We start from the raw sequence: 26,452 nt of genomic DNA, 5'->3' as shown, positions 1-26,452 counted from the left end.
GCATGGGATAAAAATCCTGGTGAATGTGTTCAGTTTTCTTTTCCTCTTGGCACTTCCTGCTTCCTTTCAATGTGTATACAAATAAGCCTGGTATTTGAGTGTTTTTTTACCAATGTTGAGGGGAGAATGGAACTGCTACTAAAATCAGAAGAAGAGGTAAAAAAGAACACAGTTCCAGAAGAATAGAGAATTGGCAAGTATAGCAACTGTTTATAACTGTCTGTTTCAGTGAGAGCCTATAAAGAGTGGTATGAGAGAATATCTTTGTGGAGAGTAGGGGGCATGGAAGGGGGGTGACCCACTGAGAAATCTGGCGGCCACAATTTATTTATTTAAAACATTTATAGTCCGCCTATCAATCCTTCTAGGTGGAGTTCAAAGATACAAGGGTAAATCAAAATTTAACAGCTTTAATAGAAGTAACTGTGAGCAATTGAACAAATAACTTTTCCACATACTCCATATACAAGATGAAGCATTTATTGTATTGTTCAACTAGTGTCTGCATTCCTGCAGAGAAGTTTTTTTAGCCTAGAAACTTGCAAACCCTCCCACCTATCCAAATCCCCCAAAATATTTTTAAGGAATGGTAGGTAATTAAGAATGAACTGTTTAGAAAGTTCCACAGAAATATTAACCACCAAATATGTAATATAGGTTCCCATTCTTTGAAAATGAAACTTGAGAACAAAGAGAGAAAATTGGCATTCAGGAATAGTAAGATTAAATATTTCTGAGCTAGAAATATTCAAGTGAAATTCAGAGACTTTACTATAAGCAGTGAGACAATTCAAGACCCTTCATAAAGAGTTAGTCAGATCTCTCACTGTCAATAAAACATCATCTGCATATAACAATTGTTTATGTTCCTGGTCCCTCACCAATATTCCTGGATCAATGTATGTTCCTGAATATTTTAAGCCAATGGTTCCATAACCAGAGCAAATATCAAAGGAGACCAGGAACTTCCAACTTGACCTGGTTAGCTGATCTCAAAGTCCTGGGCCTAGTACCTCACTAGATGGGACAATACTGTAGTTCGTATAGCTACCATTTATGTGGAGACAAGCCACATAGATAAGGGACAGCCAGCGCAAAAGGTTCCCTCCAAGCTCGAAGATATGAAAAATAAATATAAAGGGCAAAAAGACCTTATCAAAGGTCTTCTCCACATGCATTATGAGTAGAACCGCCAAAGAGGTCCCCTTCTGCACTGCCCAAATCAAATTTAATAACCACCTAATGTTATCCATGGGTTGACTGATCTCCATGAACAATGTCAGGCAGAAGCTTCTGAAGTGAGTCATCACAATTTATAATCTACTTCCAATAGGGAGACAGGCCTATAGGAAGCACAATCAGTAGCATTTCCAGGTTTCAACAAGATAGTAATGCCAGCCTGCCGAAATAAAAGTGGGAGACCCTCCGCCACTAATAGCCCATTGAACATATGAGTAAGTGGCTTTGCCATTATAGTTGCAAAAACTTTGTAGAATCAATTCTGGTACTTTTTGGGCAGGCAATTGACCAATAGCCTACAACAGTGGCAGCCCGGGGGCCACATGCGGCTCGCCAGGTACTATTTTGTGGCCCGCAGTCTATGCTACTGTTGTCTGTACTAGTGCTGCCCACTCTTTGCAGCGTCCTCCGGTTTCCCCCTGGCCTCCTGCTCGTACCTTCAGCTAATTACCGCAGCCTGCAGAGAGGATCACCAGTGCTGTAGCGTTCTTTGCAGGCTGCCATCATCCTCAGCAGCATGCTCCCTCTGCCACGATCCTGCCCCTGACATCAAGAGGAGGGGTGGGATCGCGGCAGAGGGAACATGCTGCGGAGGCCCATGGCAGCCTGCAAGGAATGCTACATTAAAAGGGAGAGCCGCGGAGATCATCCCTCACACCGGAGCAAACTACCATTGTAAGTAGTTTGCCTTTTGGTTACCTTTTGGATTAGCTGTTTTGCAAAGGAGGGGAAGGCTTGGGGCTAGCAGGCAGTGCGGGGTAGGCGAGAGGTAGCTCCGCCCACCCCCAGCGCGTCATCTACTGTGCGACTCGGCTCCCCATTAAAAGGGAGAGCCGCGGAGATCATCCCTCACACCGGAGCAAACTACCATTGTAAGTAGTTTGCCTTTTGGTTACCTTTTGGATTAGCTGTTTTGCAAAGGAGGGGAAGGCTTGGGGCTAGCAGGCAGCGCAGGGTAGGCGAGAGGTAGCTCCGCCCACCCCCAGCGCGTCATCTACTGCGCGACTCGGCTCCCCATTAAAAGGGAGAGCCGCGGAGATCATCCCTCACACCGGAGCAAACTACCATTGTAAGTAGTTTGCCTTTTGGTTACCTTTTGGATTAGCTGTTTTGCAAAGGAGGGGAAGGCTTGGGGCTAGCAGGCAGCGCGGGGTAGGCGAGAGGTAGCTCCGCCCACCCCCAGCGCGTCATCTACTGCGCGCCTCGGCTCCCCATTAAAAGGGAGAGCCGCAGAGATCATCCCTCACATCGGAGCAAACTACCATTGTAAGTAGTTTGCCTTTTGGTTACCTTTTGGATTAGCTGTTTTGCAAAGGAGGGGAAGGCTTGGGGCTAGCAGGCAGCGCGGGGTAGGCGAGAGGTAGCTCCGCTCACCCCCAGCGCGTCATCTACTGCGCGACTCGGCTTTCCATTAAAAGGGAGGGGCTGAGAACATGAAGAAGTCCATTGAGAAGGCTTTAAACTAAAGATTAGGGGAGAGCCGACAGTCGACATCCCGTCGATGGCCCGGACACCAGGATACCCCGAGGAGAAAACTTCAACCAACCGCGTAGTTAAAGGGCAAGAACACGATGATTCTACAAGTGGCAATGAAACAGATCAAATGGATACAAAAAAGGATGCGAAGACCACTAAATCCAAGAAATTAGCACGTACAGTACTTAAATGTATGTACACGAATGCGAGAAGCTTAGGAAACAAAATGGGAGAACTGGAAGAATTAGCAAAAAGAAAACAACTGGATATCATAGGAATAACAGAAACATGGTGGAATGAAGAAAATGAATGGGACACAGCATTGCAAGGATATAAACTATACAGAAAAGATAGGATTGGGCAAAAAGGGGGAGGTATTGCCCTGTACGTCCATGAGGAAATAGAGTCTGTTAGGGATGGAGAAACAGAAGCTAATGTTAAACTAGAGTCCCTCTGGATGAAGATTCCTGGACAAAAAGAAGCAGACACACGAATTGGCCTCTATTATCGACCCCCGGGACAGAATGAAGAAACAGACAAAGAAATGATGGAAGAAATTAGTCGTAGATGTAGATCAGGAAATGTAACGATCATGGGAGACTTCACCTTTCCGGGGATAAACTGGAATTTGGGAATGTCAAGCTGCGGCAGGGAAATAAAATTCCTAGAATTGATAGGAGATTGCTTCCTTGAACAAATGATAGGAGAACCGACAAGAGGAAACGCAATCCTTGACTTGGTCATAAATGGCATTACTGGGAAGACAGCAGATGTAGAAGTCACGGCCCTGCTGGGGACAAGTGATCACAATATGATCAATTATACCATTGGCATCGGAAGGGGGAAACCAATCAAGACTAAAGCCACGACCTTTAACTTTAAAAAAGGGAATTACGGCAGCATGAGAACCATGGTTAGAAAACGGCTGAAGAAGGGCAAAGCAAAAATCCAAACAGTTGAGCAAGCATGGTCTCTACTGAAAAACACCATCACTGAAGCACAGAATATCCACATACCAAAGATATCCAAAGGAAGGCGAAAAAAGAATAAAGGAGAACCAGCTTGGTTATCCAAAGAGGTTAAGGAAAAAGAGGAACTCGTTTAAAAAAATGGAAACGGGAAAAAACAGTGGAGGCCTGGAACTGTCACAAAATCGATCAGAAAAAGTGTCATAAAGTGGTAAGAGATGCCAAAAAAGTCTAAGAAGAAAAGATAGCGCAAGAAGCCAAAAACTTCAAGCCCTTTTTTAGATATATAAAGGGAAAGAAACCAGCAAGAGAGGCAGTGGGCCCTCTCGATGACCAAGGAAGGAAAGGGTCAATCAAAGAAGACAAACAAGTAGCCGATAAGTTAAATGCATTCTTTGCCTCTGTCTTCACAAATGAGGACACTACAACAATGCCAGACACAGGGAAGATATTCACCGGAGGCATAGAGGAAAGCTTCGAAACAGTAGATGTGGAGTTGGACATGATATACTTTCAAATTGACAAACTAAAAAGTGACAAATCCCCTGGACCGGATGGAATTCACCCGAGAGTATTAAAGGAACTTAAGTTTGGCGAACTATTGCAATCCTTAGCTAACATGTCAATTAGAACCGGGCAAATACCAGAGAACTGGAGGATAGCAAATGTCATCCCAATTTTCAAAAAAGGATCAAGAGGTGAACCAGGAAACTACAGACCTGTGAGTCTCACATCAGCTCCTGGGAAGATTATCGAAGCACTAATTAAAGACAACATTGTACAACACTTGGAAGATTACAACTTAATAAGGGCTAGTCAACACGGCTTTAGGAAAGGGAAGTCATGTCTGACAAATTTACTTCAATTCTTTGAGATGGTGAACAAACAATTGGATAGTGGAAATCCAGTGGATATAGTTTACCTGGATTTCCAGAAAGCGTTTGACAAGGTTCCACATGCAAGGCTTATGAGAAAACTACTGAGCCATGGAATAGGAGGAGAAGTGCACAGATGGATTGGCAAATGGCTCGAGAACAGAAGGCAGAGGGTTAGCATTAATGGGCAATTCTCGGACTGGGAGAGAGTGACTAGCGGCGTGCCCCAGGGTTTGGTTTCTGGGCCTATCTTGTTTAATATTTTTATAAACGACCTTGAAGAGGAAACAACATGCAATGTAACAAAGTTTGCAGATGATACAAAAATATGTCGGGTGGTTGGCTCTCTAGGGGACTGCGAGGATCTCCAGAAGGATCTAAACCAGCTGGAAACTTGGGCGAAAAAGTGGCAGATGAATTTTAACATAGATAAATGCAAGGTGATGCATCTAGGAAAGAAAAACAAAGAACATGAGTATAAGATGCTGGGGGTGACATTAGCCAAATGCGAACAAGAAAGGGATTTGGGGGTACTGATAGACAGAACCCTAAAGCCTTCGGCTCAATGTGCGGCGGCGGCGAAGAAAGCAAATAGGATGTTGGGCATGATTAAGAAGGGAATCACGAGCAGATCAGAAGAGGTCATAATGCCACTTTACAGAGCAATGGTCAGACCTCACTTGGAATACTGTGTCCAACACTGGTCCCCATACCTAAAGAAGGATATAACTCTGCTGGAGAGGGTGCAGAGGCGAGCCACGAAACTAGTCAAAGGTATGGAAAATTTGAGCTACAAAGAACGCCTAAGAAAACTGGGACTATTCACCCTCGAGAAGAGAAGATTGCGAGGGGATTTGATAGAGACTTTTAAAATATTAAAGGGATTTGATAAAATAGACCAGGAAACAGCATTACTAACATTTTCGGAGGTGACACAGACAAGGGGTCATAGCCTGAAACTGAGTGGCAGCAGGTTTAGGATAAATGTTAGGAAGTTCTGTTTCACACAGCGAGTGGTTGGCGCTTGGAATGCTCTCCTGGAGGCGGTTGTGGCGGAGACTACTGTTCCGAGTTTCAAGCGCAAGTTGGATGCACACCTTCTTGCAAATCATATTGAGGGATACGGGAAATCCGGGTCTCCAAAAAGGAGTACCTAAATGGGCCACCGCGTGCGCGGATCGCCGGACAAGATGGACCACGGTCTGATCCGGTGAAGGCATTTCTTATGTTCTTATACAGCACTGGAGATCCTCTCTGCAGGCTGTGGTGATTAGCTGAAACTAAGACTGCAAAGAAGGGGGGAACATGCAGGCCTTTGAGGGGGGAGATTTATAAACTATAAAGAGTTTTACCTCATGGAAAGTTGTCATTTCTTTAATAAGATATTAACTATTTTTTCTGCGTCCCTCCAAGTACCTACAAATCCAAAATGTGGCCCTGCAAAGAGTTTGAGTTTGAGACCACTGGCCTACAATACTTCCTCAGTTGTGATAGTATATGATGGTCCAAGTCCCCCTGGGAAAATGAGGGAGAGTCAGCCCCTTCTAAGTATGTCTCTATATTCTCCTGTGAGCTAAAAGATTCTAGTGTATATAGAGTAGCTGTCTATAATAATTTACAGAGGTTTGCAGAATATCACCTTCGTCCGTAACTACCTTTCCCCTCACATTAGTAATCTGGAGAATAAGATTGCAAGCCTGTTACTTAAATAAAAATTTTGTACTGCCCAATTAATATTGTCACGTTCCAAATTTTGTAGCCTCAGTTGCATGGAGGGACATAATCAAAAGATATGTCTAAGTCCAATTCAGACGTATTTCACTAGACACCCAAAGTTGGCAGCAGGAAAATGTCCATTCTCGAAACATACGTCTAAAATGGGGGAGGGGAGGTTGAGAATCGTCTATCTGGATGCCCAGGCTGTTGTTCATCTAGACCACCAGTACATCTATCTTTATGCCATATTCTCGACCAAAATTTTGTCCAAGTCCAAAATGCCCAGAACAAGACTTTTTGGAAGTGGGAAGAGCCAGCATTGTGATGGACTGAACACCCAGACATGGCAACAGTGCAGTGGGGTACCTTACAGGGCACTGCTGTGAGCTTCACATAAAGGATGCCACATAAACATATCACCAGAACTCCCTTATAGGTTATGGTGAGCCCCCCAAAACCTACTATACCCACCTGTCTACAACCCCAGTAGTCCTTATGGCAGCAGGTGCTCCCTATATGGCAATACAGTAGGGTTTTGGTGGGCGCACATGTTCCATCCACAAGTAGTGGTTAGAGTGGCTTATGGGCCTGGGTCCTCCTTTCTATGGTTCACTAGCCCACCCCCCAGGCTATTTAGGAGACCTGTGTGCAGCTCTACTAGGCTTTCCTAAACTAGGTGCTGATGTTCCGGAGACAGGTATGTACATTTTTATTCCAATCTTTGGGGGGGTGAGGGGGTCAATGAACACTGGGGGTCTTTACTTTGTCGCTGCAGTAGTTATCTGGTCACTTTGTGTACTTTTGTGGCACTTATCCCTGTTTTTACATCGTCTAACTCACCCCGTATAAACTCCGTCCAGGAAGTCTAGTAAAACATTCGATTATCCCTGCAAGACGACTAATTCTAGGTCGGCCCACATCCTGCCCCAACCATTCCTCCAAATATGTCCCTTTTCTGCTCTGGGTGCACAGCGGCATTCAGAGGCCTACAAAGTCCCTGGATACGTCCAAAAAATAGGTTTGATTATCAGAACTTGGACAACCTGTCTTTTAGCAGGATTAGCTTTATGCTGCCGTTCCAGCACCATAATATCCTTACATAATTGAAACATCTGATCACATCGATTTTTATAACAAGACAAAGCCCTGGAAATGCACTGGCCCTTCATGTATGCCTTAAATACCTCCCACCTACGATTAATAAATCATCTAAAGAATAAAGGAAAGTAATTTCTGTTCTAAAGCCTCATAAAAGACCCTGATCTATGTTTGGGACATAAATGTTTACCAAGGTAAAGAGTTGATCCTCTATCTCAGCTTTCATAAAGTAAATCTACCCCCCTGGGTCTTTTTTTAACAGCTCAGGGAGTACTGCAAACAGATTTATGAATTAGAATACCTACCCCACACATCTTTCTATGCATATTTTTAGAGGCCAGAGGCCAGAAAGACATGAGGGTAGGTGCGGGTTTCTTGGATACTTGCACACTGAGCTTTGTCACCTCTTTATAAAAAAATTGGCATTTTCAGGTGAGTTAAGGCCCTTCACATTATAAGAAAAAAAAGTGAGGTCAGCCGTCATCAACCCCCCAAAAAACAGATAAACAGCATAAAGCACCCCCCCCCCAAAAAAAAAAAAACCCACTACCTTCGAGCATACCAAAACTACCCTCCCTTGATGCAGTAAAAAAATCAATCTACTTGTACTCGTTCTACATCACTCAGGATTTTATAGACTTTGATCATATCTCCCCTCAGCCGTTCCTTTTCCCAGCTAAAGAGCCCTAAACTCTTTAGTCTTTCCTTATATGAGAGGAGTTCCACCCCCTTTATCATCTTGATCACTCTTCTTTGAACTTTTCTAGTGCCGTTATATCTTTTTTGAGATAAGGAGATATATATTTGGATCCTTTTTCCATTCTTTAAAGGATGATTTTTTGGTTCTAATAACCTCTTTCACTTCACCTTGTAACCACACTGACTCTTCTTTTTTCATCCACCTTTGTTAATATGTGGAATACGTCTGGTCTGGACTTCCACGAAGGTATTTTTAAATAATGTCCACTTCTGTTTTGCAATCCTAACCTTTGCCACATATCATTTTAGCTTCTTTTTAACCATTTTCCTCATTTTATCGTAGTCAGCCTTTCAAAAATTAAAATGCTGCTACCTTAATTTTTTTATCAACATCACTCCAGGTATCAGCTCAAATTTGATCACATTATGATCACTGTTTCCCAATAGACCCAACTCAGTTACCTCTCGTACTATGCCCTGAATTCCACTAAGGGCCAAATCTAAAATAGCTCCCTCTCTTGTCAGTTCCTGGACCAGTTGCTCCAAGAAGCAGACATTTATTACATCTAGAAATTTTACATCCCTAGCAATGTGATGTAACATTTATCCAGTCAATATTGGGGTAATTGAAATCGCTACACAGACACAGGAACCTGTTCCCTACTTATGTACTATCCTTTTCCACTTCCTGAAACCAAAAAAGAACCCAACAGAAACCCCTGATGATGCATTCTGCAAAACACTGACCTGTGTAGAGTTGAGCTCCTGTGCATTGAAAGAATCAAGTTTGAGAGTCTCATATAGAGGGTGATACAAAATATTGAAAGAACTACTACTTGAATTGGTCTTATCTTCAATTTCAATGGATATATCTGGCAAACAAGGAATTTGCTTTATTTTGCAGGAGAGTGAATGGGACATTGTATGGATGTGATCTGCCTAAGTGGGAACAGAGACAATTACTTCACAATTTATGTGATGTAGACCAGTTGTTCCCAACCTTGTCCTGGAGGACCACCAACCAGTCGGGCTTTGGGGATAGCCCTAATGAATATGCATGCGAGAGTTCTGCATATAATGGAGGTGACAGGCATGCAAATCTGCTCCGTTCACATTCATTAGGGCTATCCTGAAAACCTGACTGGCTGGAGGGTCTTTAGCTATTTTTTTTTAATGATGTTTTATTGTTATACAGCCCAAAAGCAGCCTCAAAGAACCTGGCAGAGCTTTCCATTTCTATGAACCTGCTGTAGAAATAGCTACAGACCATGTTTTCATATAGCATGCCTCACTTACCCCCTCTTCTATCAAGCTGCGCTGCCGAGCAGTGCGAGCTAAGTGCCGAGCCGCCCAGGTTAGGTTGGAATGTAATTCTTCAAAATTTGTAACAAATGCAATGGCACTTCCCCATCGATCACTTGGAGGATAATACAGTATATTCTTGAATATAAGTTGAGACCCCCATTTCCCCCCCCCCTAAAAAAAGGAGGAAAAATGGTTGACTCGAATATAATAATAATAATAATAACTTTATTCTTGTATACCGCCACACCACACATTTCAAGGCGGTTCACAAAAAAGAGAACTGAACAATCAGTGAAGATACAAATACTAGAGAAATACAAGCAATGGCAAAACAAAGCAGTATCAAGTAACAAATTTATCAGATAGGTCTTCATCAGTTTCCTAAAAGAGTAATAGGATAGAGCATGTGAAATAATTTTGCCTAGCCAGGAGGCTTAATATTCAAGTGCCCTGCCCTGCCAGGATCTGCACCCAGTGCCCCCTCCCTCGCCTGCCAGGCTCTGCACCCAGCCCCCTTCCCTCCCTGCCCTGCCAGGCTCTGCACCCATCCCCCCTCACTCCCTGCCAGGCTCTGCACCCTGTTCCCCCATCCCTCCGTGCCCTGTACCATCTCCCGCCCTCCTGATGCCTTGCAGGCCTCCACAGGGCCTGACGTGGGACCCAGTGGGCCAGGATATCCCGTCTCCCATCCCAGCCGAATCTTAAAAAATAACAAAAAAACATGCGCACCCCACCCGTACTTGAACGGAGCAGGAGGGCAGGAAGATCGCTCCGTGCACCGCTAGCTACCAGGGACTCCTTTACTACACCACTGGATACACTATCTTCATTAAATGCAAGTCTATCTGGGGCATATTCATTGAGGATATCCTGAAAACCTGACTGGCTAGGTGTGTCCTGAGAACTGGGTTGAGAATAAGAAAAGATTAAGGGCTCCTTTTACAAAGCTGTGTTATGGCCCTAATGCGCAGAATAGCGCACATTAAAATGCCGCGTGTGCTAGCCGCTACCGCCTCCTTTTGAGCAGGTGGTAGTTTTTTGTGTAGCGCGCACTAATCCGGTGCATGCACTAAAAACGCTAGCGCACCTTTGTAAAAGGAGCCCTAAGAATACAAAGTTTGGACAGCATTGTAGTGTGTCACACTACTGCAGCTAGAGCTGAAAAGGATGGTGGCGGCAAGCATGGGAGGAAATGGGGAACGAGAGAGTGTCAGTGGATGAGAAAAAGCTATGAATGCCAATCTAAAGAGAGGACGGAAGTTTGCATCCCTTCCCTCCACCAAACAATCATTCAGTATCCAAATGAAAACTTAAACTTCTTTTTTTCTTCTTTTAGGGCTTCAGCTATGCTAATGGTTAGCCAAATGTTTTCTATGGCTACCAATATACTTGTGGTCTTGGCTTCCTCACTAGCCCCATATTTTATCTTTATTTTCCTTAAACTTTAAAGTGCTAGGTGCTCTATTTATAAGTTATCCTTTATAAAAGTTGTCAACTTTAAACTTTTAGCATTAAAAACTTATGTTTTGTTTCTTAATATTATTCTCTTGTTCACATCGGGAAAGGGACCTGTGTAATGTAACATTACACAGATCGGGATGGTGCAGATGAAGTACAAAAGGGGGTCTTTTCTTGAAACAGCCTACGGGCGAAACATGTCGAAATGACAGGTCCCTTCCTGATGTGAACAAGAGAATAATATTAAGAAACAAAAGATAAGTTTTTAATGCTAAAATTTTAAAGTTGACAACTTTTATAAAGGATAACTTATAAATAGAGCACCTAGCACTTTAAAGTTTAAGGAAAATAAAGATAAAATATGGGGCTAGTGAGGAAGCCAAGGCCACAAGTATATTGGTAGCCATAGAAAACATTTGGCTAACCATTAGCATAGCTGAAGCCCTAAAAGAAGAAAAAAAGGAGTTTAAGTTTTCATTTGGATACTGAATGTTGTATATGAGGTATCATTTCACAGTATCTTATTATTTGACTGCAGGATATACTGTTTAGTTTGCTACCATCATAACATGTATTTATAATAGTTTATTACTCAGAGCTGACAGATTTACTTTTATGCAGTCCACACTGTTTTGCAGTTTAATAAAGAGTCATTTGGAAGTCAAACAAATTCTGTCACTGGGCAGATTTCTGGCAAAGTAGATGGTATGAAAGATGAAGCCAAGATTCTAAATTAAGTTATTCTTTAATATTCTCCAACAGATTTTAAATATTTAACATCAAGCCTAAAATGTTAACGCCTTCATAATTCTTTCATTAAAATATGGGATATGATTCACCTGTCCATTACATGAAAAAAAATCTGTTCAAATGGATTTAGGCTAACAAAATGTCAAATTATAGATTTTCAGCTTAAAACAGATATTAAACAGTATTCCATCTGAAGTAAGCAAACCATTTAGAAAATCAATTGATCCCAGCAAATTGGACGCAATTAAAGCTCAACCCAGCCTTGAAAGTTTGGAGGTCTTCATTTTATTGCCTGTAAGAGAAAGTATCTCTCTGGGGATTGATGTCTGCAGTTTTGCATCACTGCATAGATGAAAGATTTATACATTTCCAAAATGTTATTAATTCTACCCAATGACATTTTTATTGCATGTTTAATATGCCTTTTATTTTGTAACAGTGTACTGCTGTTAAATGAAATGGAAGCTCATATGTTGAACTATTGCAACAAATTTGGTGTAATTCATACCTGTCAACATGAATGTCATATAGTCCCTATCGATGATTAGAGGAAAGGGGACTTTTCCACAGCAGGTGGAGTGTAATGTGCAGATTTGCACTATTGAAAGAAAATCAACAAAAATAAATCTTTCAAATGCAGAAGCCCCCAAGACAGGTTTACATCATACATATTCATAGTTCAAACTGATTCTTCTGCTTTTAGAGAAAATTAGCAACGATCTCACACAAGCTGTACCCAAAACACAACTATAACTGCTTGTACTAAGATCAAAGTCACATGTTCCAGGTTTTGGCAGCTCCTCACAATCCTTTATTTTTCATCCTAGCATTAGTGTCTAGAGCAGGGGTCCCCAAAATCTCTCCTTGAGGGCCGAATCCAGTTGGGTTTTCAGGATTTCCCCACTGAATATGCATGAGATCTATGTGCATGGACTGCTTTCAATGCATATTCATTGGGGAAATCCTGAAAACCCGACTGGATTCGACCCTCAAGGAGACCCCTGGTCTAGAGCATAATGTCTAGAGCAGTTTTATTCAACTGGTGTTCCTGATGACTCAGAGCGCCATGGGGCCCAGTGCCTCTCCCTTTGTGAACCAGAATTTCTCCCGCTCTCCTCCCTCCCCCCTGCCTCGGTCTACCTTAAATTATGTCTTCCAGGGAGGATCTCTGGCAGTGGCAGTAATTCCCAGTTGCTGCTTGCAGCTTGCTGGGAGCATCTCTTCTACCTCTACCTACAACCTTCTGAAGCCCTGAAGCAACTTCCTGTTTAGGTGGGGGCAAAATATAGGCTCCAAGCAGGCTGCAAATGGCAGCTATGAATTACTGACACTTCTGGGAAACCTCCTTCAAAACATGTTTTAAGGTGGATTGGGGAGGTGTTTAAAAAGAGAGGGAGAGAGGTAACACCTGTGGATGGAGAGAGAAAGTAAGAGAGAAATTCTGTAACCACGAGGAGAGGAGGGGAAGGAAGAAAAAAGAAAAATGCTGGATTTATGGGAGGTGGAGGAAAAAAAGAGAAAAATATTGGATTGGAGGGAAAGAAGGGAAGAAAGAGGCAAAAGCAAAAGGGGAGAAACTGGGAATGGGGGAACCATGAGGGAGAGATCATTGGTAGTTGTCAAAGAGAGGAGTGAGAGGAGGATAACATGTACAGAGGGTACAAATGAGATCATGGGAAGAACAGGAAAAATAGAAGGGATTAGAAGGTCCTTGGGGAGAACCAAGAGCTTTGGACGAGGATGTGGCAAAACCAAGGACTTCTCTGAATCTCAATTAGCTTCACCTTACCGTCAAACATTACGGTAAATTCCATATTACCAAGGACCAGCTCCGCTGCACTGCTTGAAGTGGTATTCCTTGGAGAGTTCCTTACAACCTTGAGCCCTGATCTTTGTATTATTCCTCTTCCTCCTTCAATAGCATCTTTGGACCAGAAGCGGTAGATTGAGACATTGCAGGTCTGCAAAAGCCAAGTAGAGGATCACCAGTAAGTTCCTCTACAGAAGGAGTGAAGGTTTCATTGTCTGGAATAACTTTAATAATAATAATAATTTTATTTCTTATATACCGCTATACCCTAAGTTCGAAGCGGTTTACAGTGAAGTCGTGTCTAGAGGGAGTACAATGTTAACAGAAGGATACAGGATAATACAAAGTGAGCAGGTACTGGGTGGTTACAATAAGGTACGAAATATTAACATGAAAAAAAACAGTTACAGTGTGTTTACAATGAGGTACAGGGTACTGGGGTGTTTACAGAAAGGTACAAGATATTAACAAGAGAACAGTTACAGGATGTTTACAATAAGATACAGGAAAGTATATGGTGAGTGGGTACTGGGGTGATTACAGTAAGGTTCAAGATATTGACAAGAGAACAGTTATAGGATGTTTACAATCAGATACAGGATGTTATACTAAGTTATAGGATGATACAATATGAATAGTTACTAGGGATCAGTGCTGTTTACAGCTAGATATATATGATAAGCGTAAGAGAGGTACAGCATTAGACGTTGGGGAGGGGAAAAGGACTTTCGATGTGGTTTATAATTGGTAGGGGGAGAGTTTAGGTGGTGTTGAAGAGGCGGGTCTTCAGAGATTTTCTGAAGTCCGCGTATGATGTGGCTTCGAGTATTGGTTTTGGTAGCCATGTGTTCAGTTGGGCTGCCTGGAAGGAAAGCATTCTGTTTAGGTACTTCTTGTAGTGACATGATTTCAGGGATGGGTAGGTGAAGAGGTTTGTTCTGCGGGAGTCTTTTTTGGGCAGTAGGTGAGGAATTGGGAAGCTAGGTAGGTTGGTAGAATTCCGAAGATCGCTTTGAAGCTGATGCAGGCAAACTTGAAGAGTATTCTGGATTCTACTGGTAGCCAGTAGAGTTTTTGGAGGTATGGAGAGATATGTTCCCATTTCTTGAGTCCGAAGATGAGACGGACGGCAGTGTTTTGGATTAATCTTAGCTTTTGGAGGGACTTTTTGTATGCTCCCAAAAATATGATGTTGCAGTGGTCCAGAGTACTCAAGATGGAGGCTTGTACTAGTAGACGAAAGGATGATTCATCGAAGAATTTTTGGCAGAAACCCCAGGTTTCTGATACCCCAGGTTGTAGGGTTGAGACAGAAACCTTTCTTAGAAGTCTCTCATTTGGCCAAATCTGAAACTGTTACACTTGGATAGCTTTGAGGTGCTATTGTGGTTTTGTATGCTCCTATTTCTAACCTTACTGGTTTTTGAACAATCAGAAATTTCAAAGATAACTTCTGAAACAGTTGCAACTGCACAACATAGACTGAATAAGCATGAGACACAATCAACTGATTATCAGAAGATACAAACCATGTTGGTAAAGGATAAAACACCAACAGCCAGGAAAAGAGAGATTTTAGAAAATTCATAACTGTATTTAAATTTGTGTTTTTGAACTTTCCCAAAATACCTTATTCTATTACCTGGTCAAGTCTTAAAGAAATATATGGATAACATTTTACATATACTCAAGGAGGCAATACGTCCTTTCTCAAAAGCTTATTATATTTTATTTGTGGGGGAAAAATGTCAGTGGTAGAAGAAAAATTTTGTGGTCTTTGTCTTCTCTCATATTACTTGTGTGATTCTCTTTCTTCCTTGGTAATTATTGCCCTGTGCTTCTAGGGATTTTTCTGTTTTGTTCTCCACAATATAGTAGATAATGTAGCACATATTATTGCAGTGGTGAGTTGATTTCCTTTTTTTCAAAGTCATATTTGCTAAAGTGTGCTTTTTCTTCAAATTTAAAGCTTGTATCTTAATTATTAAATTCCAATAAAAAAGAAGGGATTAGGAGGCAGGGGAAGGAATTAGATGAGAACTGTAGGGGTTAGGGAAGGAGATGGAAAGTTGATAGATAGTTGAAAGAAAAAGAAGTACGGTAGATGAAGGACTGCGGGATGAGAAAGTAGTTGAAATCTGAGTTGACAAACAGAAAAACAAAGGGAGAAAATAGTTAAAATAAAAAGATCAATGTGTCAGAGGCAAATGTAATAAGAGACAGGAGAAAAGAGCAATGAGAAATGGACAGCAGCCTCTGGAAAGAGCAGAGGATAGACAAGATAGCAGAAAAGAAAAATTAGGATCATTATGGATAGGAAAAAAATGTCCAGACAACAAAGGTAGAAAAAGTGCTTTATTTTTAATGTATTAACTATTCAAGTTTATTAAGTATTTGATTAATCGCTTACTCAAATATCTAAGCGATGAACAAATCTTTCAATTTACAGATAATACAGGGGTTATAAAAAACAGATGAACACTGAAGAAAACATATTAAATTGTCGACTAACAAAATAAACAGAAAGGGAAAACAAAGGGAAAGGCAGAGTAATGAAATACAATAATAATAATAGAAAGAAGGACCATAAGAACATAAGAATTGCCGCTGCTGGGTCAGACCAGCGGTCCATCACGCCCAGCAGTCCGCTCACGCGGCGGCCCCCAGGTCAAACACCTGTGCCCTAACCGAGACCAACCCTACCTGCGCTCGTTCTGGTTCAGCAAGAACTTGTCCAACCTTGTCTTGAATCCCTGGAGGGTGTTTTCCCCTATAACAGCCTCTGGAAGAGCATTCCAGCTCTCCACCACTCTCTGGGTGAAGAAGAACTTCCTTACGTTTGTACGGAATCTATCCCCTTTTAACTTTAGAGAGTGCCCTCTCGTCCTCTCTGCCTTGGAGAGGGTGAACAATCTGTCTTTATCTACTGAATCTAATCCCTTCATTATCTTGAATGTTTCGATCATGTCCCCTCTCAATCTCCTCTTTTCAAGGGAGAATAGGCCCAGCTTCTCTAATCTCTCATTGTACGGCAGCTCCTCCAACCCCTTAACCATTTTAGTTGCTCTTCTCTGGACCCTTTCGAGTAGTGCCATGTCCTTCTTCATGTACGGCGACCAGTGCTGGACGCAGTATTCCAGGTGAGGGCGCACCATGGCCCGGTACAGCGGCATGATTACCTTCTCCGATCTATTCGTGATTCCCTTCTTAATCATTCCTAGCATTCTGTTTGCCCTTTTCGCCGCCGCCGAACATTGTGCAGACGGCTTCATCGACTTGTCAATCAGTACTCCCAAATCCCTTTCCTGGGTGGACCATTATGGTAAAAAACAATAGGAGGGAAATAAAAGATGTAGCCTTATGAAAATAAGCGAAAATAGGCCTTGCAGCAAACGCTGCCACATCTCTTAAATCTCTATGGGTGTCGGAGCAATTACCACAGCAGCTTCTGCTACCACAGCTTTGTAAAAGGAGCCCTATGTTAGTATAGGAAATGTACATCATGGATGTCTTTCTATTATGTTCAGTATAAGAGGAAATTCATATCTGGTTTTATTTCTCCCATGTTGTGGTACATGTTTAGTTTGACTTCTTGAAGTTCCCAATTCAATTTTTTGCTTTATATCTCTATCTCTAATCTGTGATCCTGTTCTGTACTTGGAAAGGGTCTGTCTACGTTTTGCTTGTGACTGAGGTACAATATTCTGTGGGCATGTAGCTTCTGTGTCGAGATCTGTAGCTCTCCCAGTGAGAGGAAGTATATTGGTGTTTTGGGGCACAGTGTAATATTTGTAGTGCTGCCTATTCATAAGTAGAGTTCTTGCTATTTGAATCATAGGAATTAGTTCTACTGTTATATGACATATTTTACATGAGTGTAGGGATTTTTTTTCAGGTTTTGTATTTCACAATGGGCCTCTTCTATTAAACTGCACTAGCAGTTTCTAGCGTGGGGAGCTGCGCTGAATGACCTGTGCTGCTCCCGACGCTCCTATGAGTGTCGGGCGCAGAGCTGGCCATTCAGCACAGCTCTCTGCACAGTTTAATAGAAGAGGGGGAATGTATTTAGTAGTAGAGAGTATTATTTTGATACAGCTCAGATGACATTAGAATCAGAATATTTTTGAATGGTATTTTCCATGCTTTTGAATGCATGTAATTTGTGGCTAATTTTGTTATCTTTGAAGTGTACTGTTGTACTTTTGTCAACTTGTATCTTCAATAAAAATATTCAGCTATAAAGATAACACAGTGGTTTAAAAATATAATGTAACATAACAAGTTTATTTATATTCCAAATGCCATTTACCTTACAGTTCAACATGGATAACAATAAAAGAAAACTGGAACAATATCTATGAATATACATCAAAAACATGCAGTTAAAATCAAAACATCATCCCTCAATTCCTTGCCAATAACAATTTACTAAACAGGTTTTAAGCTTACGCCTGAAGAACCTATAGTTCAGAAAAGATAACAAAATAGCCAAAATATCTTTATGCAATTTGACCACCTGATAAGAAAATAAGTTGTCCACCTATCTCCCCTGTATCTTACCCTTCATAGAGGGGAAGGCAAACAGACATAATTGGCGGTTTGGATGGATCAAGAGTACAAATATAACACTATGTAAAAAGTTTTTTGTTGTTCCTGGAAAAGTGTTCTTTCTTAATTGCCTATGCCACAAAAGTATTTTTAAAATGGCTATCTTTCCCCTCAAAGTTTGCTTTTGTGACCACAACATTGTTATTTTGAAATTTACCCTTTTTGCAGAACATTCCAGATTGATTTCAAGCTGAGTAAACTTAAGGGCTCTTTTACTAAGGCATGGCAGATGCATTTTGCTATGTATGTGGCCAATTTATCAAGACAAGAGGGAAAAAGTACTCCATAGAAGCATCTGCTAAGATGCGTGATGCTTACAAGGCATATTTCAACATGCTTGTTTGGGATCAAGACAAACCTTGGGCACCTCACTTCACATGCAAGCACTGTAAAAAAAAAAAAAAAAAATCCCTCTGGAATGGCATAATTTTCTGCTATAACATTTCTTAGAATGTTTAATTTTTAAAAAATATTTAAATTTTAAAAATTTTAATGTATTTGAAAATATATCATGTATGAAATATGTTGCAAAAATCATTTACACATTAGTCATAGGTAAAATAAATATGTTGTTTTCATTACCACAATTTCCTTTTGTTCTTCTACAGGATGATACAGAGTGGAAAAGAGAGCCATGATGATTGCTATCCCAAGAATTTAGAGGGAACCCACTGACAACTGATACTTCTACATGGTGGACCCTTCCAAACATCAAACTGGCAAGCATGCATTTGCAATCACATCTCCGGACATTCCTTCATCCATCGCCCCAGTGCCACATTGCCCTGAGCTCCCCATACTCACTTCCCCAGAGAGAGAGCAACTGTCTTCAGAAGAGAGCAGCAAGTCAGAGAGTGAGGGAGATGCTGTAGATCCAGTTTACAGTATCAGTGGTGCAGCTGATGAGAGAAACGCATACTCCCCAAACCAATAAAAACCTTGACAACTTGATCAGAGATCTTGGTCGCACCAAGTCCAATGCCAAGCTTTTGATATCTGGGCTCAAGCAGTGGAACTTGGATGAAAGTGTGCAAGTCACAATTCAGAGAAAGCATCACCAAATCTTTTCCACCTTTTCCACATTCTTCACCCATCATGATGGGCTCTGTTTCTGCCACAATATGACCAGTCTGTTGAGGCAATTGGAATCTTCTGTAACCTGACAGCTCATCTAGGAGCATCAAAGTCATGCTGCTCCATAATGGGAACAAGAACCCTTTTCTTCCACTGGCTCACTCATTGCACCTCAAACAGGATTACAACAACATCAAGACCATACTAGGCACCTTGTAGTATGATGAGTACGGCTGGGAGGTCATTGGAGACTTCAAAATTGTGGCATTCCTAATGGATCTCCCAGGTAGTTTTACCAAGTTTCCCTGATATCTCTAAATTTGGAACAGCAGAGACACAAAGATGTGTACTACCAAAGGAGGGACTGGCCACAGTGGACCAAGTTTCTCTGGGGAGAAGCAACATCAAATGGGAACTACTGGTGGACCCATGGAAGGTGCTGATGCCACCAGGTCACATCAAATTGGGCCTAATGAAACAATTTGTCAGAGCTTTAGATAAGGAGTCAGCAGCTTTCAAATACCTTCAAGACATCTGCCCTAATCTGATGCAAAGGTCAAAGCTGTGTGTCTTCGTCGGTCCACAGATAAAGAAGGTCCTCGAGTGCAAGGAATCTCCCATGCAGCTAACTAGGAAGAAGAAAGTGGTTTGGAACAGCTTTGTCAAAGTAGTTTGGTGCTTCCTGGGCAATCACAAGGCTGAAAACTGTGTGGAGTTGATTGAGAATCTGGTGAAGAATTACAGTAAAATGAGCTGTAGGATGTCTCTCAAAATCCATGTCCTTGATGCTCATCTTGAGATATTCAAGGAAAACATGGGAGCATACTCAGAGGAGCAAGGTGAGCACTTTCAACCAGGATATACTGGACTTCAAGCACCACTATCAAGGACAATATAATGAGAACATGATGGGAGACTACATCTGGGGGCTGATTCATGAAAGTGACTTACAATATAATTACAAATCTCAAAAAACTACTCACCTCTAAATCTTGTATGGTCATCTTTGTATAACTTCAATATAAATGCATGTTAATTCATATGTTGCTTTTTATGACTTTATAAGAATGAAAAGATGAAAATTTGGCGTTTAATGTTTTAAATGGGTAAATTACAAAGTTTGACTATCCTGGTCACAAAAGCAAAGTTTAACAGACATTTTCTATACTTTTTAGGCATGAGGAGTTAGGAAATTGCACTTACTGGCCAGGAACAAAAATTATGACACATAGTGTAATTAAACATACTCTTAATACTCGTTTGTTAAATGATAAAATATATATCCTTAAACAACTGATGGTGTGCTTTGACAATTATTGCGCCTTGTCAGCGTGCCGTGAGATTAAAAAAAAATAAAATACTGAAAATCACTGGTCTAGAGAATGAAGAGAAGCCAGTATTTCATCTTCCCATTTATAGTTAGTAAACTAAGGGCTCCTTTTACAAAGGTGTGCTAGCGTTTTTAGCACACGCACCGGATTAGTGCGCACCAGAAAAACTACCACCTGCTCAAGAGGAGGAGGTAGCGGCTAACGCGCATGGAATTTTAGCCCGCGTTTGTAAAAGGAGCCCTTAATAAAATACTAGGAGATTCCCAGACCTACCTCATTCTGGAAACTCCCCTTCAGTCTCTTTGCTAGTCTAGTTAGAATGTAACTCCTCCTTGGGGTTATTTCCTTTAGGGGTGTTATAAATGCACACACAGGTGAAAAGTACATGTGCAATTTTTAACTGTGTGAACTTTGCTGCATTTGAAAACAAGTACTGACAATAAAACAATAAGCAATATTCTATAAATGGCACTCAAAATTAGTATATAGACCAGCGCTTAGTGCCAGGAGCCAAGCCTAACTTTAGGTGTGAGGATTTACACCAACTCAACTCTGGTGTAAATCCTTGCACATAAATTTTAAGAATGCCCCTGACCCTTCCATGGCCATGCTCCCTTTTTTTGGAACTGCACGTAAAATCTACACACAGATCCTGGTGCCTAAAATGTGAACTAAATTTTAGTTAATGCTAGTTAGCACCGATAATTATTAGCTCCCAATTATCAGTGCTACTTGGCCTGTGTGGTAATATGGGCAAGCAGTAGACTTGGATTTCTCAGGAATGCAAGCAGACAAGGGGAAGGAGTAATCAAACGACTTCTTTTATTTTATTTTTAACATAACTTGCACTAAGACACTAGCATCAACATTCCTTGTAAACCAACAGAAGGCAGTCCCATTGGGGCTGACCCCTGGCCATACCCCAAACACAGAATTATAGTTCCCCCAACCACATACAGTCCCATATAGACTTGCCTTCAGTCTATGCCCTACTATCTGGTCTTCAAAATGATAAGACTCTTCTTACCTTAAAAGTCTCTCTCCACACAAAGATACCTGAGCTACCCTGCTTCCCTGGTCCTCTCTTCAAGCATTATGGCTACTCCCTCCACAGGAGTCCTCTCGATGCAGACCTCCCTCCTGGAAGTCTCTACATTTGAGGCCTCTTTGCTTCTGCATCCTGTCAGGGCTATTAACCCTCCATTCCTCTGAGCCCCACCCCTCTGACTTGGGGCCTGGTCTAGTAGTTTAGTGCCATATGCTGTCAGACAGCTAAACAGCATCCTTGGTGAAGAAGTGCTTCCTGCCATCTCACACACTTCCTCAAAGCCTATTATTCAATTGAATTGTGTGTAAAAATTGAGCATGCATCTAAATTTCTGCACAATATTTTTGTGCCATTCATAGAAATAGACATCTGTTCATCACCGGCCCTCATTCATTCATCTTCTTATAATGATTTCTTTTCTTTTGATACAAATTCAATGCAAATTCAAATCATATCTTCAACTTTAACTTCTCTTCACAATTGTAATATGCTAGCCTCAAGTGGCAAGGTAGTCTGTACAATTGGGAAAGGCTGGGACCAAACACCAGTTCATAAGAACAAAACACTTTTTATTGAAGTTTGCCTCACACTTTACAAACAGTTAGCTTGGCTTACTTTAGCAAAGCAGTTACAGGCATCAGCCTTTTCCCACAGCTCTACCCTCAGCTGATGTCAAGGGAAAAAATTTGGAGTTCCTTCTCTCATTCAAGGACCCCACTGAACTGATCCCAACCTGGGAAGAAATACCTACCACCCCTGTGACTCAACACTGAGCTCCATAGCCCCATGCATGCTGGGAACTATAGATTCTGCACTAGTTGGCCAGCACCCTCTGCTGTTCAGTGATACAACAGCAACATTACTTAGGGAGAATCCCTGGCTCTTTTACATATCATCCCCCTCAGCTCAAACTTAATGGATTGAGCGCCTACTTCTACTTGGGGATTCTGTGGCCATGAGGTTGAATTGGGGTCTTCCCCAGCACCCCACTATCACTTGGAATGCTTCTGGGGAAAATACCCACTTGCCTGGATCCAGTCTGTCTGCTGAGGAAGTCTGCTTGAACGCTGTCTACTCCTGCCACATGCACTGCTGTCAGCGCTAGGACATGACACTCCATCTAATGAAAAAGAAGACAGGCTTCCTGAGCCAGAGGAGTGCTCTTGGTTCCTCCGTGGTGAGTGACGGAGGCTACAGTTGTTGCATTATTGGAGAAGACCAGAATCGCTTGGCCCTCCACCATCTTCTGTAATCTCATCAGAGCTAGTCGAATGGCTCTGAGCTTCAGCTGGTTAATTGACCACTTTCACTGAGAGAGTGTCCAACACACCTTAACAGGAAAACGATTGCAATGAGCTCCCCAGCCCCAAAAGCTGGCAGCTGTCATCACCACGATCCAGGAGGCAATGTGAAGTGGAACGTCCCTGCAGAACGATTGTGGGAGAAGTCACTAGTCAATGCTTGCTTGGGCTTCCAGAGTCCAAGTTAGATGGGTCTGCAAGGCATCCCCGTGTGGAGCCCAGCAAGAGAGCAAAGTATGTGGAAGAGGACATATGCACACCCTCGCCCAAAGAATCATATCCAGCTTAGCAACCAGTGATCCCAGAACCTGAAGATAATCCCACACAGAAGAAAAGAAGCCGGCTGTTCCAGAAGGGAAAAAAATCGGAACACACAGTTTCTGCCTGCGGGCTACTGGTAGAGAGACGCGGCCCGCTGCCATGTCAAAAAGAACTCATAAGAACATAAGCAGTGCCTCTGCTGGGTCAGACCAGAGGTCCATCATGCCCAGAAGTCTGCTCATCATGCCCAGTAGTCTGCTCAAAGATCGCTAAAAATCCAAGATGGCTGCTGGCACAAAATTCACACCATAATCACGTTATTTTTTTACAGTTTCTGTACTGCAAAACTGGCAATTTTAGGATTTTTGAGGAAGGGGGAACAATCAGAAACCTCCAAAACCCCACTTTTCCAACTTCCTCCAATGTCTCTCACAGGCTGTCAACCTTTACTCACTGTGACCTGTTTAGAGGATCAGTGCTGCTTACAGCTCTTTCACAGTAGCTGGATGCTTAAAATCACTGCCACAATGCTGGGAATGCTTCACAAAGCTGATCTTCAGGCTGCCAGTCAGACTCAAATGTCTGACTACACCTCCATCCCTGCGGACCACCGGATGCACACCAGGATGGGTGGTGGTGCGATGATGTAGCCGGCATCCTGCAAGACCCCGCCAAGCCTCCTAAGGGCGCCTAATAGCCTGCACTTGACCCCTGATTAACAGAAGGTGAGACCACCTCAGGGACGGCCCTGAGCTCCAGAGAAAACTATACAGGCTGGCTAACAGGTACCCAGTGGGATCAGCCTGTCAGCTACAGAGTCTGTGAATTTATAAGCAGGCAGAGCTTCAAAATTGCTCCAAACACTGAAATACCCAAAATGGGGACAAAATTACATTGAATTAAAAACAATAAAATTGGGAGAGCAGAACAAACACAATTGCAGCCATGTGTGCAGAAGGAAAGAACTGTAGAGGGAGCTAAACAGCCCAGCAAAGTACTATAGAGGCAGATGGAAAATCCAGAGTGGATTTCTTCTGCACCATGCAGCTAAAGGGAAATAACCTTACTGTCTAGAATATCTCACCTATTGCACTGGAATAGTACTTAGAGCTGGCTTTTGTGCCAGAGTTATACCAACTGAAACCTGATAGAGTGTGGCGCAGTGGTTATAGCTACAGCTTCAGCACCCTGAGGATGTGGGTTCAAACCCACACTGCTCCTTGTGACCCTGGGCAAGTCACAATCCCCCCATTGCCCCAGGTACATTAGATACACTTCTCCTTCCATATTTGCGATGATAGGGGATTAACAGAACGCTAATACTTTCTAAATTCCCTACCTGTGCTGTACATTATATTTACTGTTAGCCCGCCAGGACAGATAGCCACTGCCAGTAGCCACTACAGTTCTGCAAAATCTTGGGCACCGTCTGCTTTTGCAGTGGAAGTGAAATCCAAACTTGACCCAAAGTCCGACATTGTAACTAGGCACAACCTTCAACGGCAGAATCTTCTCTTCCCTCGTATTCCGAGACTCGTTCAAAACCATGGATCCGTCCCATTTCCTCCGGATGTTCAGTCAACATGTGTTTAGAATCATGTCAACCGTAGACTGTACCATCCATAGGATCTAACGATGGGAGAGGGGGAAGAGTTCGGATTCTTATCTGCAGACATAAGGTGTTCGGGCAAGGAATGCTTTATGTTTCTGTAAGGATCATACATATTTGTATTCTTCATTGCTAGTTCAACAAAACTTCATGATGCTGATAAAAGCGAGCTTTATTTTCAACACCTTTTTCCTCCCCTTCTCCGGGTAAGGCCTTCAGTGACACATTTTCTAGTAGCGGGCAGTATGTTTCCGGGTTTTCTAAAAACTGCAAATATTTGAAACCGTGAACGCTGAAACTGCAAATACAGAGGGAGAAGTGTAGATTGTGAGCCCACCGGGACAGACAGGGAAAATGCTTGAGTACCTGAATAAATTCATGTAAACCATTCTGAGCTCCCTTGGGAGAACAGTTTAGAAAATTGAATAAATAAATAAATAGAAATTCAGGCACATAATTTAGACGTGGTTCCCCAGTATTCAGTAATACTGTACACATCTTTAGTGAACACCCCTGATCTGCTCATGCCCCTTCTAAGGCCACATTCCCTTTTGAGTTGTGCACTATAAGAAATGTGCATGGATCTGTACAGAATAGTACTTAGTAAGATGTACACCCAAATCCAAATTGTTGCCAGTTGTTAACACCCAATTACTGGCGCTGATTGGCTCATTAGCCAATTAAGTTGTGTGCACATCTCCAGATAGTGTACAATTCTGGAGTTTTCAGTGGCAGCACAGGTGAAACCTGAGATTATTTTCAAGTTTATTAAAAAGCTTTTTAAACCGCTTAATCAAATTTCTAAGCGGTGTTCAGTGTAAAATTACATAAAGACGTATTAAAACATAAAAGCATATAAAAACAGGGGAAAAGCTGGATAAAATCCATGGTACATATTAAGACAATAGCATTATATTCCATTTGAGTCCCTTTACAAGGTTTTACTGGTCTGGTTCCTAATAATAATTTAATTGCAACCAGGATTCAGAAATTGAAAGATTCTGTGGCCGCTCAAGCTGGATCATTGGACCAGCTTTCCATTGAGTTTCAACAATTGAAACAAATGCAAGCATTTTTAATTCAGGGAAAATTGCTTCAACACTAAAAACATGAGGAAAAATTTTGTTAGACATTTACAATTAAGAATTTTAAAATTTTCATCAAGTTATGACTTCTACTCCAGAACACATGGAGGAGCATAATCAAAAGAAACGTCTAAGTCCGTTTTGGGCCTAAGTCGCAAGTCGCCCAAAGTTGGACACAGGAAAAGGTCCATTTTCAAAAAATACGTCCAACATTATTTTTTTTCAAAAATTGTCCAACTGTACGTCCAGCCATCTGATTACCCAGACCGCTAAGTCGTCCATCTTTATACCCCATTTCGTCCAAAAATTCATCCGTCACAAACGCCTAGAAAAAGACCTTTTGGGCGCGGGAGGGGCCAGAAAAGTGATGGACTGGACACTCAGACATGTCACCAGAGTAGTGGGGTACCTGCTGTAAAGTCACAAAAAGGGTCCTACATACACATCTCACTACAGCTCCCTTATAGGTCTTGGTGAGCCCCCCAAAACACCCCCAGAATCTACTAGACCCACCTATCTACCACCCCAATAGCCCTTATGGCTGCAGGAGCCACTTATATGGCAGTACAAAAGGGGTGGGGGGGTTGGGGAGTGCATATTTTTCACCATGAATGCAATGATTAGAGTGTCTTATAGGCCTGGGTCCTCCTCTCCATGGTTCACTAACCCTCCCCCAAGACCATTTAAGCTACCTCTGTGCAGCTCTACTAGGCTTTCCTATACCAGGCTGCCAGGTGCTGA

General features: G+C 42.1%; 1 protein-coding gene across 1 annotated transcript in view; it reads left to right on the top strand.

The window, feature by feature from the left end:
• GRM1 (glutamate metabotropic receptor 1) overlaps nt 1-26,452 on the top strand; it is a 630,972-nt gene that overhangs the window by 573,075 nt on the left and 31,445 nt on the right. The gene's annotated exons all lie outside the window — the stretch shown is intronic.

This window comes from Geotrypetes seraphini, chromosome 3 (assembly GCF_902459505.1).
Source record: "Geotrypetes seraphini chromosome 3, aGeoSer1.1, whole genome shotgun sequence".
Classification (NCBI taxonomy): Eukaryota; Metazoa; Chordata; class Amphibia; order Gymnophiona; family Dermophiidae; genus Geotrypetes; species Geotrypetes seraphini.
Note: the sequence above shows the minus strand (reverse complement) of the source record. Positions and strands in the feature narration are given on the sequence as shown.